At 43.0% G+C, this 19341-nt stretch overlaps 1 long non-coding RNA gene across 1 annotated transcript; it reads left to right on the forward strand.

Moving 5' to 3' along the window:
- The first annotated feature begins 16047 nt into the window (after positions 1-16047).
- On the forward strand, positions 16048-18670 carry LOC145879827 (uncharacterized). Its single transcript, XR_014392645.1, has 2 exons — positions 16048-16440; positions 16657-18670. It is a non-coding gene; the product is annotated as an uncharacterized LOC145879827 (long non-coding RNA).
- Positions 18671-19341: the final 671 nt, after the last annotated feature.

The raw sequence follows: 19341 nt of genomic DNA on the forward strand, positions 1-19341 counted from the left end.
CCCAAACCTGTTCAGCAAGAGTAGCACCCAGCTGGGGGAGCAGAGCTGCACAGGCGAGGGCGAAGACAACACCAAGCTCCTCGGGTAAAACACACACACATCTACACACACACACCTACTCTTATCTCTGAGCTCTGCTTTTTGTTTTAAATAATTCTGTGTGGTATTCAGAGTTATCTTGCGTTCATGCCTTACAAATCCATTCATTAGTTTACCTTTGGTCCACTGTTCAGATATTAGTGTGTAACTGATGGCTTCTTTCCCACAGGTTGCCTAATATTGGCAACACCTGCTTCATGAACTCTGCTCTGCAGTGCCTGCTGGGGCTGCCAGCATTTTGCAGAGACATCCTGAGACAACAGGACACCTGGAGTTTCTCCCCCTCCTCTAAACTGCTATGGTATACAGCCTCGCTTTCACTCTCCTGTCCCACCTGTACACACACTGACCCACCCATCTAGACGCTTATAGTTACAGTACACAAGTCCCGCCTCAATGTATGTGGCAGTGGAGGCTGCTGAGGGGACGACGGCTCGTAATGATGTCTGTAATGGAGCAAATGGAATGGCATCAAACACATAGAAACCATATGTTTGATGTATTTGATAGCATTCCACTGATTCCGCTCCAGCCATTACCAATTAAGGTGCCATCAACCTCCTGTGGTATGTATGTACAGTATGTATGTATGTATGTATGTATGTATGTATGTATGTATGTATGTATGTATGTATGTATGTATGTATGTATCTATCTATCTATCTATCTATCTATCTATCTATCTATCTATCTATCTATCTATCTATCTATCTATCTATCTATCTATCTATCTATCTATCTATCTATCTATCTATCTATCTATCTATCTATCTATCTATCTATCTATCTATCTATCTATCTATCTATCTATCTATCTATCTATCTATCTATCTATCTATCTATCCTAAACAAATATATAAATGTAACATGCAACAATTTCAAAGATTTTACTCAGTTACAATTCATATAAGGAAATTAGTCTATTGAAATAAGTTCATTAGGCCATAATCTATGGATTTCACGACTGAGCAAGGGCACAGCCATGGGTGGGGCTGGGAGGGCGTAGGCCCAACCACTGGGGAGTTAGGCCCAGCCGATCAGAATGAGATTTCCCCCACAAAAGGGCTTTATTACAGACAGAAATACTCCTCAGCACCCCCTCAGACGATGCCGCAGGTGAAGAAGCTGGATGTGGAGGTCCTGGGCTTGTGTGGTTACACGTGGTCTGCGGTTGGACGTACTGCCAAATTCTCTAAAACAATGTTGGAGATGGCTTATGGTATAGAAATTAACATTCAATTCTCTGGCAACAGCTCTGGTGGATATTCCTGCTGTCAGCATGCCAATTGCACACTCCCTCAAAACCTGTGACATCTGTGGTATTGTGTTGTGTAACAAAACTGCACATTTTAGAGTGGCCTTTTATTGTCCTCAGCACAAGGTTTACCTGTGTACCTGTGTGATGATCATGCTGTTTAATCAGCTTATTGATATACCACCTGTCAGGTGGATGGATTATCTTGGCAAAGGATAAATGCTCACTAACAGGGATGTTAATTGGGGCTAGGGGGCAGTATTGAGAATTTTGAAAAAAATATGTGCCCATTTTTAACTGCCTCCTACACCAACTCAGAAGCTAGAATATGCATATTATTGTTCAGGTTTGGATAGAAAACACTCCGAATTTTCTAAAACTGTTTGAATGGTGTCTGTAAGTATAACACAACTCATATGGCAGTCAAAACCCTGAGACAAATTCTGACAGGAAGTGGATACCTGATGTGTTGAATTATCTTTAAGCCTATGCCATTGAAACACACAGGGATTTATTAATCTTTGAGCACTTCCTATGGCTTCCACCAGATGTCACCAGTCTTTACAAAGTGTTTTGAGTCTTATACTGTGAGATCTGACCGAACAAGAGCCTTGGAACGGTGGTGGCCGATTAGACTCTGGCGCGCGAGTTCATGTTGGGTACTCTCGTTCCAATGCGTTTTAAAAGAGAATGCAATCGTCCGCCTTGAATATTATTCATGTTCTGGTTAAAAAAGGCACTAATGATTTATGCTATACAACGTTTGACATGTTTGAACGAACGTAAATATTTTTCCCCCCTCGTTTATGAAGACAAGTCCGGAGGGCATAGATCATGTGCTAACAACACGGAGCTTTTTGGACATAAATTATGAGCTTTTTCGAACAAAACTACATTTGTTATGGACCTGGGATTCCTGGAAGTGACATCTGATGAAGAGAATCAAAGGTAATGAATTATTTACATAGTATTTTCGATTTTAGATCTCTCCAACATGGCGGTTAGTTTGTATCGCAAAGCGTATTTCTCTGGGCGCAGTTCTCAGATTATTGCAAAGTGTGATTTCCCAGTAAGGTTATTTTTAAATCTGGCAATCTGGTTGCGTTCAAGAGATGTAAATCTATAATTCTTTGAATGACAATATAATATTTTACCAATGTTTTCGAATAGTAATTATTTAATTTGTTGTGCTGATTGACTGGCGGTTATTGGAGGGAAACGATTTCCTCAACATCAACGCCATAGTAAAACGCTGTTTTTGGATATAAATATGAACTTGATAGAACAAAAAATGCATGTATTGTCTAACATAATGTCCTAGGAGTGTCATCTGATGGAGATTGTAAAAGGTTAGTGCATAATTTTAGCTGGTTTTCTGCTTTTGGTGACGCCTGTCTTTGAATTGACAAAACATTACACACAGCTATTGTCAATGTACTCTCCTAACATAATCTAACTTTATGCTTTCGCCGTAAAGCCTTTTTGGAATCGGACAACGTGGTTAGATTAAGGAGATGTTTATCTTTCAAAGGGTGTAAGATAGTTGTATGTTTGAGAAATTTGAATTATGACATTTAATTGTTTTCAAATTTGGCGCTCTTGATATTTCACCTGTTGTTGATAGGGTGTATCAGGGGTGGGACATAGCCCATAGAGGTTAACAAATTTGTGCACAGAATTTGAGAGAAATAAGCTTTTTGTACATATGGAACATTGCTGGGATCTTTTATTTCAGCTCATGAAACATGGGACCAACACTTCACATGTTGCATTTATATTTTTGTTCAGTGTACTGTATGTATGTATGTATGTATGTATACATACTGTCTTTTGTACACTCTTAGTGCCTCATATGATTTTTAAGATAAAACCACACCCAACTCAGCTACTGATTAACACCAGAGATGATTTCCTGTCACAATCAGGAATCAGTTGGATCATATTTGATCAGAGGCTAAAGTAGAAGCACAGAGTTAATCTGTGGCCAAAGTGAGAGAGTGAAACCTGAATGCATGCTCTTTGTCTCCCTCCACAGCTGCTTTGCCGAGTTACATCAGGCAAGGCTTTCTGGAGGCACTGTCAATGCTAAGAAAAAGGAAAAGATGAAAATCCTTCAAACAGTCAAGCGCTGTCTCTCCGTTGTCAATGAGGACTATGAGGACGACGGTGAACAGGTAAGATATTATATGCTAAAAGACTCACTTAACAATAAACCTGGGACACGTGACAATCTTTTTCCTTAGCTCTGTTTCAGTTGTAGTTGTTGATGTATTTTCTGTTTCTTTCCCATTCTTCTCTTAGGATGCCCATGAATGTGTGTTGCTCCTCCTCTTTCAGCTGAAGGAGGAGGGTATGGCATTAAAGGGCTCCCCAGAGCCATACACCTGCCCCGTGAAGCAGTTAGAATTCAAGCTGAAGACTTTCCGTACCTGCACCAGGTAACAGCTGTCATTTGTATATGGTGTACCTTGATGTCTTCATCACATTTGTGAGGAGGTTTAATGTCAGCATAACATGCAGGATACAGAGGTAAAGCATTAAGATAGTTAGTGTGTAGAGGGATCAAAAGGTTTGTGTTGGAGAGCTGATGCATTTCTCTCCGTACCTCTGAAGCTGTGGAGTTATAGTGTATGGTCAGGAGGATTACAATCACCTGTCACTGAACCTGAGCCAAGACCTGACACACAGCCTGGACCTCTACTTTAAGGTCAGCACTTAGCTTCAACCAAGAGTTAGTGAGTATGTCAAGGAACACTATCATTAATGTCATGTTCATAATTGTATTGCTATGCTTTGTTACCTAGCCATCTGCATTAGAGTGTGCATGCAGGGTGTGCTCAGGCAGCATGGCATCTGTGACTAGGCACTTCCTCACGCTGCCCCGGTGAGTCCCTCAGATTACAATTGACAGTCCTGATCTAACTCACCAAACTGGGTTATTGATTTGAGTACAAGACTGATGCCTTTGTCTGTGTGAATGCCTGCCTGGTCGTCTGTGTATGTGAATGCCTGCCTGGTCGTCTGTGTATGTGAATGCCTGCCTGGCCGTCTGTGTATGTGAATGCCTGCCTGGTCGTCTGTTTATGTGAATGCCTGCCTGCCTCTGCCTGCCTCTGTCTGCCTCTGTCCGTCTGTCTGTGTGTGTGAATGCCTGTCTCTGAGCAGGGTCCTAATGCTTCATATCAAGCGGTTTACTGCAGGCAACTGGGAGCCAGAGAAGGTGGATGATCCCATATCCATCCCTGCAGAACTGACCCTCCCAGCCGTATGTGGGGCGACAGCCCCTGTCCAGCATGGAGCCAGGTTGGTTTAGACTCTGTTTGGGGACATTGCACATTGGGTAGCCAACACACACCATGATTTTCACACACTAGATATTTCTTTTCAATGCCATCAATTTACACAGGGCAAGCTCCATGGGGAAAAACAACATGGACAACACACCTGCAAACTCCCCGAAAGGCACCCTTGATAGACCAGGTAGGACATTGTGTTACTGACATCATGCAGAACACCCTCTCATGAAACAGGACTATTGAGGAAAGCAAGTCAGAAGCTGAAGTTAAGAGTATATTTGTTGATAGGTTTCCACTTCACTTTCTGGTTTGCATTTACACTATATTTGATATACCCCCACCAGCTTCAAATTCCTCTGACCAGCTAGAGAAACCAGCTGTTAGTGAGAAAGAGCAGCAGGCAGCCGCTGTGGTGAGGAGAGAGAGAGAAAGAGAGAGAGAGAGAGAAATAGAGAGAGAGAGAGAAATAGAGAGAGAGATAATTCCATCCAGTTGAGATAGTGGGCGGATCAAGATAAGGCAGTTATAGAAGGCACCCCTATCCTGTAGACAAAATAACAATCCTATTATTAAATGTGTTTTCTTACAGAGACACCAGCCAGACAATATCTACAAATTGTCAAGTGTGATCTCACATCTGGGAGACAACATGTGTACAGGTAAAATGCACGCACGCACACACAATTCTGAAAGCTTAATGTACACTCTATTCTGTTTCCCTTGTTCCCTAGGCCACTACATCAGTGATGTTTTGGACAGCCGTGGCAGTGGGTGGCTCTGCCTGGATGACGCACATGTCTTGAGGACAGATGAGGCCACTGTGCTGAGGGCAACGGCACAGACTGCCTACATCCTGTTCTATGTCTGCAGGTAAGGCTCTAGCCCACACATTTGAGAAGAATGCCACAAATGGAGTCAATCACGACAATGAGTCATCAAGAAAAAAAAAAGTGTTCACCAAAGCTAGAAAGATGATTAATTGACCACGCATTAAGAGTTATCCCTTTAACGTGTAATCCCTCTGTATGTGTTATTTTCCAGACATTGTATGTACATGTAAGATCTCCCTGTCATTTCTCATTGTAGTGGAGCAGGTGAAGGAGACCAGGCCCCTCACTACTAGGAGAAGCACCAGGAGAACCCATCGTTAGGGGCACAGTGCTCAGGGACCACCTGGAGTAGCACCTACCGCACACCAAGAAACATCAGATTCATCGAATTAGGATGCCCTAGACCACCATCAAGCTGCCCTAGACCACCATCAAGCTGCCCTAGACCACCATCAAGCTGCCCTAGACCACCATCAAGCTGCCCTAGACCACCATCAAGCTGCCCTAGACCACCATCAAGCTGCCCTAGACCACCATCAAGCTGCCCTAGACCACCATCAAGCTGCCCTAGACCACCATCAGGCTGCCCTAGACCACCATCAAGCTGCCCTAGACCACCATCAAGCTGCCCTAGACCACCATCAGGCTGCCCTAGACCACCATCAGGCTGCCCTAGACCACCAGAAGAAACAGCCTACACCACTGTAGGCTATCCACTGTTTATATAAATATAAAACATCTCACCTACCTAGTGCAATTCATTTTCCTTTACTGTACATGGTAGTTAATAACTGCACCTACAGTGCATTCAGAAAGTATTCAGACCCCTTGACTTTTTCCACATTTTGTTAAGTTACAGCCTTATTCTAAAATGGATTAAATTGTTTTTCTTCTTCTCATCAATCTACCCCATAATGACAGCAAAAACAGGTTTTTAGAATTTTTTGCAAATGTATAAAGAAAACAAAAAGCTTAACTATCACATTTACATAAGTATTCAGACCCTTTACTCAGTACTTTGTTGAAGCACCTTTGGCAGCGATTACACCCTCGAGTCTTCTTGGGTATGACGCTACAAGCTTAGCACACCTGTATTTGGGGAGTTTCTCCCATTCTTCTCTGCAGATCCTCTCAAGCTCTGTCAGGTTGGATGGGGAGAATCGCTGCACAGCTATTTTCAGGTCTCCAGAGATGTTCAATCAGGTTAAAGTCTGGGCTCTGGCTGGGTCACTCAGAGACTTGTCCCCAAGCCACCCCTGCGTTGTCTTGGCTGTGTGCTTATGGTCGTTGTCTTGTTGGAAGTTGACCCCCTTCGCCCCAGTCTGAGATCCTGAACGCTCTGGAGTTGGTTTTCAACAAGCATCTCTCTGTACTTTGTGCCGTTCATCTTTCCCTCGATTCTGACTAGTCTCCCAGTCCCTGCTGCTGAAAAACATCCCCACAGCACGATGCTGCCACCACCATACTTCACCATAGAAATGGTGCCAGGTTTCCTCCAGATGTGACGCTTGGCATTCAGGCCAAGGAGTTCAATCTTGTTTCTCATGGTCTGAGAGTCTTTAGGTGGCTTTTGGCAAACTCCAAGTGTGCTGTCATATGCCTTTTGCTGAGAAGTGGCTTCCGTCTGGCCACTCTACCAGAAAGACCTGATTGGTGGAGTGCTGCAGAGATGGTTGTCCTTCTGGAGGGTTCTCCAATCTCCACAGAGGAACTCTGGAGCTCTGTCAGAGTGACCATCAGGTTCTTGTTCACCTCCCTGACCAAGGCCTTTCTCACCTGATTGCTCAGTTTGGCCAGGCAGCCAGCTCTAGGAGTCTGAGGTTCCAAACTTCTTCCATTTAGGAATGATGGAGGACAATTCCTTCGACCTCATGGCTTGGTTTTTGTTCTGACATGCACTGTCAACTGCGGGACCTTATATAGACAGGTGTGCCTTTCCAAATCATGTACAAGTATTTCTGTTTTTTATTTTGTATAAATTTGCTAGAATGTCTAAAAACCTGTCTTCACTTTGTCATTATGGGGTATTGTGTGTAGATTGATGAGGATTTTTAATTTTTTTATCCTTTTTGAATAAGGCTGTAACGTAACAAAATGTGGAAAAAGTCAATGGGTGTGAATACGTTCCGAATGCACTGTATAAGAGGCAATCTCTATCATTCATTCATGTTGAGTAAAAAGTGGAAAAAGTTAATAATATTAAAACAATATTGTGTGTCTGTGCACAGTCTATGTACGCACTCCCTCAGGATTTGAATGTAACCACAAATACAATAAAGTAATGGAACAATGAATGGCAATGTAACAGACCATACATCACAGATCAGTTTGGAAGACAGTCTTGACCCACAACTACTGTGGGAAAGACTAAGAGGACATCAGAGCTGGGGGCTCTGCGACTGGAGGTGTGGGCTCCTCTGGGGGGATAGGGATGGCTGCAGGGGCCGGGCCCGCAGACGACCCAGAGTCCTGGACAGGGGCCTTGGATGCCTCTGAGGAAGGTGTTGAAGCAGCTGTGGCAGACTTTGCCTAGTTCCAGAGGAGATATAAACAGGCTATTACTGTCATCTATGCAGACAATCATGTGACCCAAAACAGGTGGGTGCAGCTCATTATGAGTCCAAGTAAAATGGATTAGGGAAATGTACCTTCGATACCATAACTACAACGAAATTCTTCTCGTCAATTTTGTAGTCTTTAATAGGTGTGTCATCTTGCAGGATTTTGCCAGCATATATGAGCTTCTGTCCAGACACTGGGAAGTTATCTTCTCCTTCAGTACCTTCACCTGTTGAAACCAAAAATAAGCTGTTCAGCCTTGCTTTAATTGTTAAACACAGTGCAACCAAAAAGTTGCTCGCTAACACTGACTGTTTGAATTGCCCAACTTTTTACATTGCGGTTTACCTTACATGATGTAGCTAGCTAGCCATTTTCACTCGTTATGACCTAGCTAGTAAAGGTCTGCTAGAATATTGCTGATTAATCGTCCAACTAGACTTGCATAGACTAAAATAGATAACGTAGTTAGCTAGCTAGCTAGTAATATGGCTGTCAAGCTAATATACAACAAATGGCTGTCTAGCAAATATGGCTATCTAGCAAATATACAACAAATGTACTAACGTTAGTATTTTTGTTTAGTTTACAGTCACTAGGCAGAGTGGCACCTTTTCAATGAGGTACGGTCAGAGGTCCTCCTAACATACAATGATGAAGACAGCTTGTCGGTCGGAACGTTGGATATTAGGTTATTCAATTATTGAGTCTGAGCAAGAGAGTGCGGCTCTCCTTTTCTTTTTCAAAGGTCATCCTAACAACCATTGCAAAGCTACACGTTCGATCTGTATCAGATCAGCGTCAACTGAAGTGAAATAGGCATTTTACTTTCCATAATAAAATATTACTCTAAAGTATTTTAAGAAGATAGAAGCTAATAAATATGTTTTATGTTTACTGTATATTGTATAGGCTGTAAATGTGTCTTTACATTTGTCTATTGCTGGCAGCACCAATTCACCGAGTCAAATTCTGTGAATGTGTGAATGTAGGCCACTTGGGCAATAAAAGTTATTTTGATTCTGATAGACAGTACTTCGAATTTCCTAGCCTCTTACTATATCCCATACAATCATGCGTCAGTGACCCAGGGAGCATGGGAGAAAGAGAAGACAAATGTTTTCTCAATAAAAAAACAGGTTTATTGGCAAGAACCTAGTTATTTTGTATATTTTATGAAATAGGAACAACTCTGAATACACGATCAATTCATTTTGTAAATTATTTTTCAACATTTTGGTTTGTGTGATTTGTTGGCTATTTACGCTGGTAACGCGTAATCAAGCGCATCATAATTTGGTTATGACATCACAATGTTAAATAGGCAACATATTTTGATGTTCTGCAAAATAAGGCATAGTCTACAAATACACTGAAATGGGATGTTTGTGTTGCTGTAAAAAGGTATATGTTTAGTCTGGGCTAGAATTGATCTAATTCTGTTACAATTTAGAGTATATTCTATTCTTTTCTGCTATTCCTAGTTGTTTCATTGTCTATTTATGTGTCCCATATGGCAGGATTTGGGACAGAGGGTATAACTATGGTTACAATGGGCGACAAGTTCTTTATTTTATGGTCAGATCATGTGGTTTGGGTGTGACCTTTGCTGCTAGTTCAAATATAACAAGGTCTGTTGTGAAGCAAGTAAGATCTTTTTATTTGATTTGTTATGTACTATATTAGCTATATAATGTTTCTCCAAACAGAAAAAGAAGTGCAGAGTTCGCCTCGGGATTGGGAGCCGCTGTCCATCGCCGTTCCCAATCCCACCCAAACTGACGTCATTGGATGCCAGCATGGTAACTGCGTCAGTTTGGAAAAACCGGGAGAAGAAGAACGTAAAGGATCACCACCAACTTGATTCTTCCTTTGTCTCTTCTTTCCATTTGAAACCGTCTACAACATCTCTGACACCCCTCGACCCCTTGTCTGGCCGAACACCAATCGGCGCTGCATCCCCCTCACCCCCTGGATCCCCTGCCAGATCCCCTTCCACTCTCTCCAAGTTCTTCAGCCTCTCTTCCCTCTCCTCTCTCCACATGTCATCTGTCTCTTCTTCTTCAGAGGAAGGATCACAGACCTCCTCCCCTTTTAGTGCTTCCTCTGTTTCCCTGGCTGTCTCAACTCAGCCATCCTCCTCTGCCACTCCCCCCAGTCCTGCCTGCCCTTCCTCCACAACCCACGTCTCCTCCCCTGCCCCCCAGTCCTCCTCTCCAAACCCCGTGGACCACCATGGAGAGACCAACAAAGACAGTGAGACTGCCAGGTACTGCAGCCTGATATCAAATTTCATGCCAACCAACACCATTGAATTGAAATGAAAAAGCCAATATAATATAGCTAACCTAATGCATATGTCTGTGTGTCTTTACAGAGATCTTATGAGCTCTGAGGTCAAAGAGGTGGGGGCATTTGTTCCACAGACAAAGAGAATGGTACCTCGATTTGCTGGCATCGCAGGTCTGTAAACGGGTGCCATTTGTTGGTGCTATTTTTCTCAATTCATCTTTGACAAAGCTTCTTTCTTACCGCTGTCCGTCTCTCGGTCTCTCTCTGCAGAGGCCTCCATTGACCTGAGGGATTCCTCTGTCTCCTTGGAGAGGTAAGTACTGTAGACAATAGCCACCTTCATCTCACTCGACTCTACATAAGAGTGGTCACTCACACCATGACATGGTAAGGAATATCTGTATGCTTGTACATTAAAACAGTGTTCAAACAGACCGATTGGTGTCGAGCTACTGCTACTGAGGCCTCTAACCAGTCTCTCTTCCTCCAGGCCATTGGTCAGACCTCGGGAAGCCATGGCTCGCCTCCCAAACCTGTTCAGCAAGAGTAGCACCCAGCTGGGGGAGCAGAGCTGCACAGGCGAGGGCGAAGACAACACCAAGCTCCTCGGGTAAAACACACACACATCTACACACACACACCTACTCTTATCTCTGAGCTCTGCTTTTTGTTTTAAATAATTCTGTGTGGTATTCAGAGTTATCTTGCGTTCATGCCTTACAAATCCATTCATTAGTTTACCTTTGGTCCACTGTTCAGATATTAGTGTGTAACTGATGGCTTCTTTCCCACAGGTTGCCTAATATTGGCAACACCTGCTTCATGAACTCTGCTCTGCAGTGCCTGCTGGGGCTGCCAGCATTTTGCAGAGACATCCTGAGACAACAGGACACCTGGAGTTTCTCCCCCTCCTCTAAACTGCTATGGTATACAGCCTCGCTTTCACTCTCCTGTCCCACCTGTACACACACTGACCCACCCATCTAGACGCTTATAGTTACAGTACACAAGTCCCGCCTCAATGTATGTGTCAGTGGAGGCTGCTGAGGGGACGACGGCTCGTAATGGAGCAAATGTAATGGAGCAAATGGAATGGCATCAAACACATAGAAACCATATGTTTGATGTATTTGATAGCATTCCACTGATTCCGCTCCAGCCATTACCAATTAAGGTGCCATCAACCTCCTGTGGTATGTATGTACAGTATGTATGTATGTATGTATGTATGTATGTATGTATGTATGTATGTATGTATGTATGTATGTATGTATGTATGTATGTATGTATGTATGTATCTATCTATCTATCTATCTATCTATCTATCTATCTATCTATCTATCTATCTATCTATCTATCTATCTATCTATCTATCTATCTATCTATCTATCTATCTATCTATCTATCTATCTATCTATCTATCTATCTATCTATCTATCTATCTATCTATCTATCTATCTATCTATCTATCTATCTATCTATCTATCTATCCTAAACAAATATATAAATGTAACATGCAACAATTTCAAAGATTTTACTCAGTTACAATTCATATAAGGAAATTAGTCTATTGAAATAAGTTCATTAGGCCATAATCTATGGATTTCACGACTGAGCAAGGGCACAGCCATGGGTGGGGCTGGGAGGGCGTAGGCCCAACCACTGGGGAGTTAGGCCCAGCCGATCAGAATGAGATTTCCCCCACAAAAGGGCTTTATTACAGACAGAAATACCCCTCAGCACCCCCTCAGAGGTGAAGAAGCTGGATGTGGAGGTCCTGGGCTTGTGTGGTTACACGTGGTCTGCGGTTGGACGTACTGCCAAATTCTCTAAAACAATGTTGGAGATGGCTTATGGTATAGAAATTAACATTCAATTCTCTGGCAACAGCTCTGGTGGATATTCCTGCTGTCAGCATGCCAATTGCACACTCCCTCAAAACCTGTGACATCTGTGGTATTGTGTTGTGTAACAAAACTGCACATTTTAGAGTGGCCTTTTATTGTCCTCAGCACAAGGTTTACCTGTGTACCTGTGTGATGATCATGCTGTTTAATCAGCTTATTGATATACCACCTGTCAGGTGGATGGATTATCTTGGCAAAGGATAAATGCTCACTAACAGGGATGTTAATTGGGGCTAGGGGGCAGTATTGAGAATTTTGAAAAAAATATGTGCCCATTTTTAACTGCCTCCTACACCAACTCAGAAGCTAGAATATGCATATTATTGTTCAGGTTTGGATAGAAAACACTCCGAATTTTCTAAAACTGTTTGAATGGTGTCTGTAAGTATAACAGAACTCATATGGCAGTCAAAACCCTGAGACAAATTCTGACAGGAAGTGGATACCTGATGTGTTGAATTATCTTTAAGCCTATGCCATTGAAACACACAGGGGCTTATTAATCTTTGAGCACTTCCTATGGCTTCCACCAGATGTCACCAGTCTTTACAAAGTGTTTTGAGTCTTATACTGTGAGATCTGACCGAACAAGAGCCTTGGAACGGTGGTGGCCGATTAGACTCTGGCGCGCGAGTTCATGTTGGGTACTCTCGTTCCAATGCGTTTTAAAAGAGAATGCAATCGTCCGCCTTGAATATTATTCATGTTCTGGTTAAAAAAGGCACTAATGATTTATGCTATACAACGTTTGACATGTTTGAACGAATGTAAATATTTTTCCCCCCTCGTTTATGAAGACAAGTCCGGAGGGCATAGATCATGTGCTAACAACACGGAGCTTTTTGGACATAAATTATGAGCTTTTTCGAACAAAACTACATTTGTTATGGACCTGGGATTCCTGGAAGTGACATCTGATGAAGAGAATCAAAGGTAATGAATTATTTACATAGTATTTTCGATTTTAGATCTCTCCAACATGGCGGTTAGTTTGTATCGCAAAGCGTATTTCTCTGGGCGCAGTGCTCAGATTATTGCAAAGTGTGATTTCCCAGTAAGGTTATTTTTAAATCTGGCAATCCGGTTGCGTTCAAGAGATGTAAATCTATAATTCTTTGAATGACAATATAATATTTTACCAATGTTTTCGAATAGTAATTATTTAATTTGTTGTGGTGATTGACTGGCGGTTATTGGAGGGAAACGATTTCCTCAACATCAACGCCATAGTAAAACGCTGTTTTTGGATATAAATATGAACTTGATAGAACAAAAAATGCATGTATTGTCTAACATAATGTCCTAGGAGTGTCATCTGATGGAGATTGTAAAAGGTTAGTGCATAATTTTAGCTGGTTTTCTGCTTTTGGTGACGCCTGTCTTTGAATTGACAAAACATTACACACAGCTATTGTCAATGTACTCTCCTAACATAATCTAACTTTATGCTTTCGCCGTAAAGCCTTTTTGGAATCAGACAACGTGGTTAGATTAAGGAGATGTTTATCTTTCAAAGGGTGTAAGATAGTTGTATGTTTGAGAAATTTGAATTATGACATTTAATTGTTTTCAAATTTGGCGCTCTTGATATTTCACCTGTTGTTGATAGGGTGTATCAGGGGTGGGACATAGCCCATAGAGGTTAACAAATTTGTGCACAGAATTTGAGAGAAATAAGCTTTTTGTACATATGGAACATTTCTGGGATCTTTTATTTCAGCTCATGAAACATGGGACCAACACTTCACATGTTGCATTTATATTTTTGTTCAGTGTACTGTATGTATGTATGTATGTATACATACTGTCTTTTGTACACTCTTAGTGCCTCATATGATTTTTAAGATAAAACCACACCCAACTCAGCTACTGATTAACACCAGAGATGATTTCCTGTCACAATCAGGAATCAGTTGAATCATATTTGATCAGAGGCTAAAGTAGAAGCACAGAGTTAATCTGTGGCCAAAGTGAGAGAGTGAAACCTGAATGCATGCTCTTTGTCTCCCTCCACAGCTGCTTTGCCGAGTTACATCAGGCAAGGCTTTCTGGAGGCACTGTCAATGCTAAGAAAAAGGAAAAGATGAAAATCCTTCAAACAGTCAAGCGCTGTCTCTCCGTTGTCAATGAGGACTATGAGGACGACGGTGAACAGGTAAGATATTATATGCTAAAAGACTCACTTAACAATAAACCTGGGACACGTGACAATCTTTTTCCTTAGCTCTGTTTCAGTTGTAGTTGTTGATGTATTTTCTGTTTCTTTCCCATTCTTCTCTTAGGATGCCCATGAATGTGTGTTGCTCCTCCTCTTTCAGCTGAAGGAGGAGGGTATGGCATTAAAGGGCTCCCCAGAGCCATACACCTGCCCCGTGAAGCAGTTAGAATTCAAGCTGAAGACTTTCCGTACCTGCACCAGGTAACAGCTGTCATTTGTATATGGTGTACCTTGATGTCTTCATCACATTTGTGAGGAGGTTTAATGTCAGCATAACATGCAGGATACAGAGGTAAAGCATTAAGATAGTTAGTGTGTAGAGGGATCAAAAGGTTTGTGTTGGAGAGCTGATGCATTTCTCTCCGTACCTCTGAAGCTGTGGAGTTATAGTGTATGGTCAGGAGGATTACAATCACCTGTCACTGAACCTGAGCCAAGACCTGACACACAGCCTGGACCTCTACTTTAAGGTCAGCACTTAGCTTCAACCAAGAGTTAGTGAGTATGTCAAGGAACACTATCATTAATGTCATGTTCATAATTGTATTGCTATGCTTTGTTACCTAGCCATCTGCATTAGAGTGTGCATGCAGGGTGTGCTCAGGCAGCATGGCATCTGTGACTAGGCACTTCCTCACGCTGCCCCGGTGAGTCCCTCAGATTACAATTGACAGTCCTGATCTAACTCACCAAACTGGGTTATTGATTTGAGTACAAGACTGATGCCTTTGTCTGTGTGAATGCCTGCCTGGTCGTCTGTGTATGTGAATGCCTGCCTGGTCGTCTGTGTATGTGAATGCCTGCCTGGTCGTCTGTGTATGTGAATGCCTGCCTGGTCGTCTGTGTATGTGAATGCCTGCCTGGTCGTCTGTGTATGTGAATGCCTGCCTGGTCGTCTGTTTATGTGAATGCCTGCCTGCCTCTGCCTGCCTCTGCCTGCCTCTGTCCGTCTGTCTGTGTGTGTGAATGCCTGTCTGTCTCTGAGCAGGGTCCTAATGCTTCATATCAAGCGGTTTACTGCAGGCAACTGGGAGCCAGAGAAGGTGGATGATCCCATATCCATCCCTGCAGAACTGACCCTCCCAGCCGTATGTGGGGCGACAGCCCCTGTCCAGCATGGAGCCAGGTTGGTTTAGACTCTGTTTGGGGACATTGCACATTGGGTAGCCAACACACACCATGATTTTAACACACTAGATATTTCTTTTCAATGCCATCAATTTACACAGGGCAAGCTCCATGGGGAAAAACAACATGGACAACACACCTGCAAACTCCCCGAAAGGCACCCTTGATAGACCAGGTAGGACATTGTGTTACTGACATCATGCAGAACACCCTCTCATGAAACAGGACTATTGAGGAAAGCAAGTCAGAAGCTGAAGTTAAGAGTATATTTGTTGATAGGTTTCCACTTCACTTTCTGGTTTGCATTTACACTATATTTGATATACCCCCACCAGCTTCAAATTCCTCTGACCAGCTAGAGAAACCAGCTGTTAGTGAGAAAGAGCAGCAGGCAGCCGCTGTGGTGAGGAGAGAGAGAAATAGAGAAATAGAGAGAGAGAAATAGAGAGAGAGAGATAGATAACATAATTCCATCCAGTTGAGATAGTGGGCGGATCAAGATAAGGCAGTTATAGAAGGCACCCCTATCCTGTAGACAAAATAACAATCCTATTATTAAATGTGTTTTCTTACAGAGACACCAGCCAGACAATATCTACAAATTGTCAAGTGTGATCTCACATCTGGGAGACAACATGTGTACAGGTAAAATGCACGCACGCACACACAATTCTGAAAGCTTAATGTACACTCTATTCTGTTTCCCTTGTTCCCTAGGCCACTACATCAGTGATGTTTTGGACAGCCGTGGCAGTGGGTGGCTCTGCCTGGATGACGCACATGTCTTGAGGACAGATGAGGCCACTGTGCTGAGGGCAACGGCACAGACTGCCTACATCCTGTTCTATGTCTGCAGGTAAGGCTCTAGCCCACACATTTGAGAAGAATGCCACAAATGGAGTCAATCACGACAATGAGTCATCAAGAAAAAAAAAAGTGTTCACCAAAGCTAGAAAGATGATTAATTGACCACGCATTAAGAGTTATCCCTTTAACGTGTAATCCCTCTGTATGTGTTATTTTCCAGACATTGTATGTACATGTAAGATCTCCCTGTCATTTCTCATTGTAGTGGAGCAGGTGAAGGAGACCAGGCCCCTCACTACTAGGAGAAGCACCAGGAGAACCCATCGTTAGGGGCACAGTGCTCAGGGACCACCTGGAGTAGCACCTACCGCACACCAAGAAACATCAGATTCATCGAATTAGGATGCCCTAGACCACCATCAAGCTGCCCTAGACCACCATCAAGCTGCCCTAGACCACCATCAAGCTGCCCTAGACCACCATCAAGCTGCCCTAGACCACCATCAAGCTGCCCTAGACCACCATCAAGCTGCCCTAGACCACCATCAAGCTGCCCTAGACCACCATCAGGCTGCCCTAGACCACCATCAGGCTGCCCTAGACCACCATCAAGCTGCCCTAGACCACCATCAGGCTGCCCTAGACCACCATCAGGCTGCCCTAGACCACCAGAAGAAACAGCTATCCACTGTTTATATAAATATAAAACATCTCACCTACCTAGTGCAATTCATTTTCCTTTACTGTACATGGTAGTTAATAACTGTACCTACAGTGCATTCAGAAAGTATTCAGACCCCTTGACTTTTTCCACATTTTGTTAAGTTACAGCCTTATTCTAAAATGGATTAAATTGTTTTTCTTCTTCTCATCAATCTACCCCATAATGACAGCAAAAACAGGTTTTTAGAATTTTTTGCAAATTTATAAAGAAAACAAAAAGCTTAACTATCACATTTACATAAGTATTCAGACCCTTTACTCAGTACTTTGTTGAAGCACCTTTGGCAGCGATTACACCCTCGAGTCTTCTTGGGTATGACGCTACAAGCTTAGCACACCTGTATTTGGGGAGTTTCTCCCATTCTTCTCTGCAGATCCTCTCAAGCTCTGTCAGGTTGGATGGGGAGAATCGCTGCACAGCTATTTTCAGGTCTCCAGAGATGTTCAATCAGGTTAAAGTCTGGGCTCTGGCTGGGCCACTCAGAGACTTGTCCCCAAGCCACCCCTGCGTTGTCTTGGCTGTGTGCTTATGGTCGTTGTCTTGTTGGAAGTTGACCCCTTCGCCCCAGTCTGAGATCCTGAACGCTCTGGAGTTGGTTTTCAACAAGCATCTCTCTGTACTTTGTGCCGTTCATCTTTCCCTCGATTCTGACTAGTCTCCCAGTCCCTGCTGCTGAAAAACATCCCCACAGCACGATGCTGCCACCACCATACTTCACCGTAGAAATGGTGCCAGGTTTCCTCCAGATGTGACGCTTGGCATTCAGGCCAAGGAGTTCAATCTTGTTTCTCATGGTCTGAGAGTCTTTAGGTGGCTTTTGGCAAACTCCAAGCGTGCTGTCATATGCCTTTTGCTGAGAAGTGGCTTCCGTCTGGCCACTCTACCAGAAAGACCTGATTGGTGGAGTGCTGCAGAGATGGTTGTCCTTCTGGAGGGTTCTCCAATCTCCACAGAGGAACTCTGGAGCTCTGTCAGAGTGACCATCAGGTTCTTGTTCACCTCCCTGACCAAGGCCTTTCTCACCTGATTGCTCAGTTTGGCCAGGCAGCCAGCTCTAGGAGTCTTTGAGGTTCCAAACTTCTTCCATTTAGGAATGATGGAGGACAATTCCTTCGACCTCATGGCTTGGTTTTTGTTCTGACATGCACTGTCAACTGCGGGACCTTATATAGACAGGTGTGCCTTTCCAAATCATGTACAATGATGTACAAGTATTTCTGTTTTTTATTTTGTATACATTTGCTAGAATGTCTAAAAACCTGTCTTCACTTTGTCATTATGGGGTATTGTGTGTAGATTGATGAGGATTTGTAATTTTTTAAAATCCTTTTTGAATAAGGCTGTAACGTAACAAAATGTGGAAAAAGTCAATGGGTGTGAATACGTTCCGAATGCACTGTATAAGAGGCAATCTCTATCATTCATTCATGTTGAGTAAAAAGTGGAAAAAGTTAATAATATTAAAACAATATTGTGTGTCTGTGCACAGTCTATCTACGCACTCCCTCAGGATTTGAATGTAACCACAAATACAATAAAGTAATGGAACAATGAATGGCAATGTAACAGACCATACATCACAGATCAGTTTGGAAGACAGTCTTGACCCACAACTACTGTGGGAAAGACTAAGAGGACATCAGAGCTGGGTGCTCTGCGACTGGAGGTGTGGGCTCCTCTGGGGGGATAGGGATGGCTGCAGGGGCCGGCCCGCAGACGACCCAGAGTCCTGGACAGGGGCCTTGGGTGCCTCTGAGGAAGGTGTTGAAGCAGCTGTGGCAGACTTTGCCTAGTTCCAGAGGAGATATAAACAGGCTGTTACTGTCATCTATGCAGACAATCATGTAACCCAAAACAGGTGGGTGCAGCTCATTATGAGTCCAAGTAAAATGGATTAGGGAAATGTACCTTCGATACCATAACTACAACGAAATTCTTCTCGTCAATTTTGTAGTCTTTAATAGGTGTGTCATCTTGCAGGATTTTGCCAGCATATATGAGCTTCTGTCCAGACACTGGGAAGTTATCTTCTCCTTCAGTACCTTCACCTGTTGAAACCAAAAATAAGCTGTTCAGCCTTGCTTTAATTGTTAAACACAGTGCAACCAAAAAGTTGCTCGCTAACACTGACTGTTTGAATTGCCCAACTTTTTACATTGCGGTTTACCTTACATGATGTAGCTAGCTAGCCATTTTCACTCGTTATGACCTAGCTAGTAAAGGTCT

Source organism: Salmo salar, chromosome 06, assembly GCF_965601325.2.
Source record: "Salmo salar chromosome 06, fSalSal1, whole genome shotgun sequence".
NCBI lineage: Eukaryota > Metazoa > Chordata > Actinopteri > Salmoniformes > Salmonidae > Salmo > Salmo salar.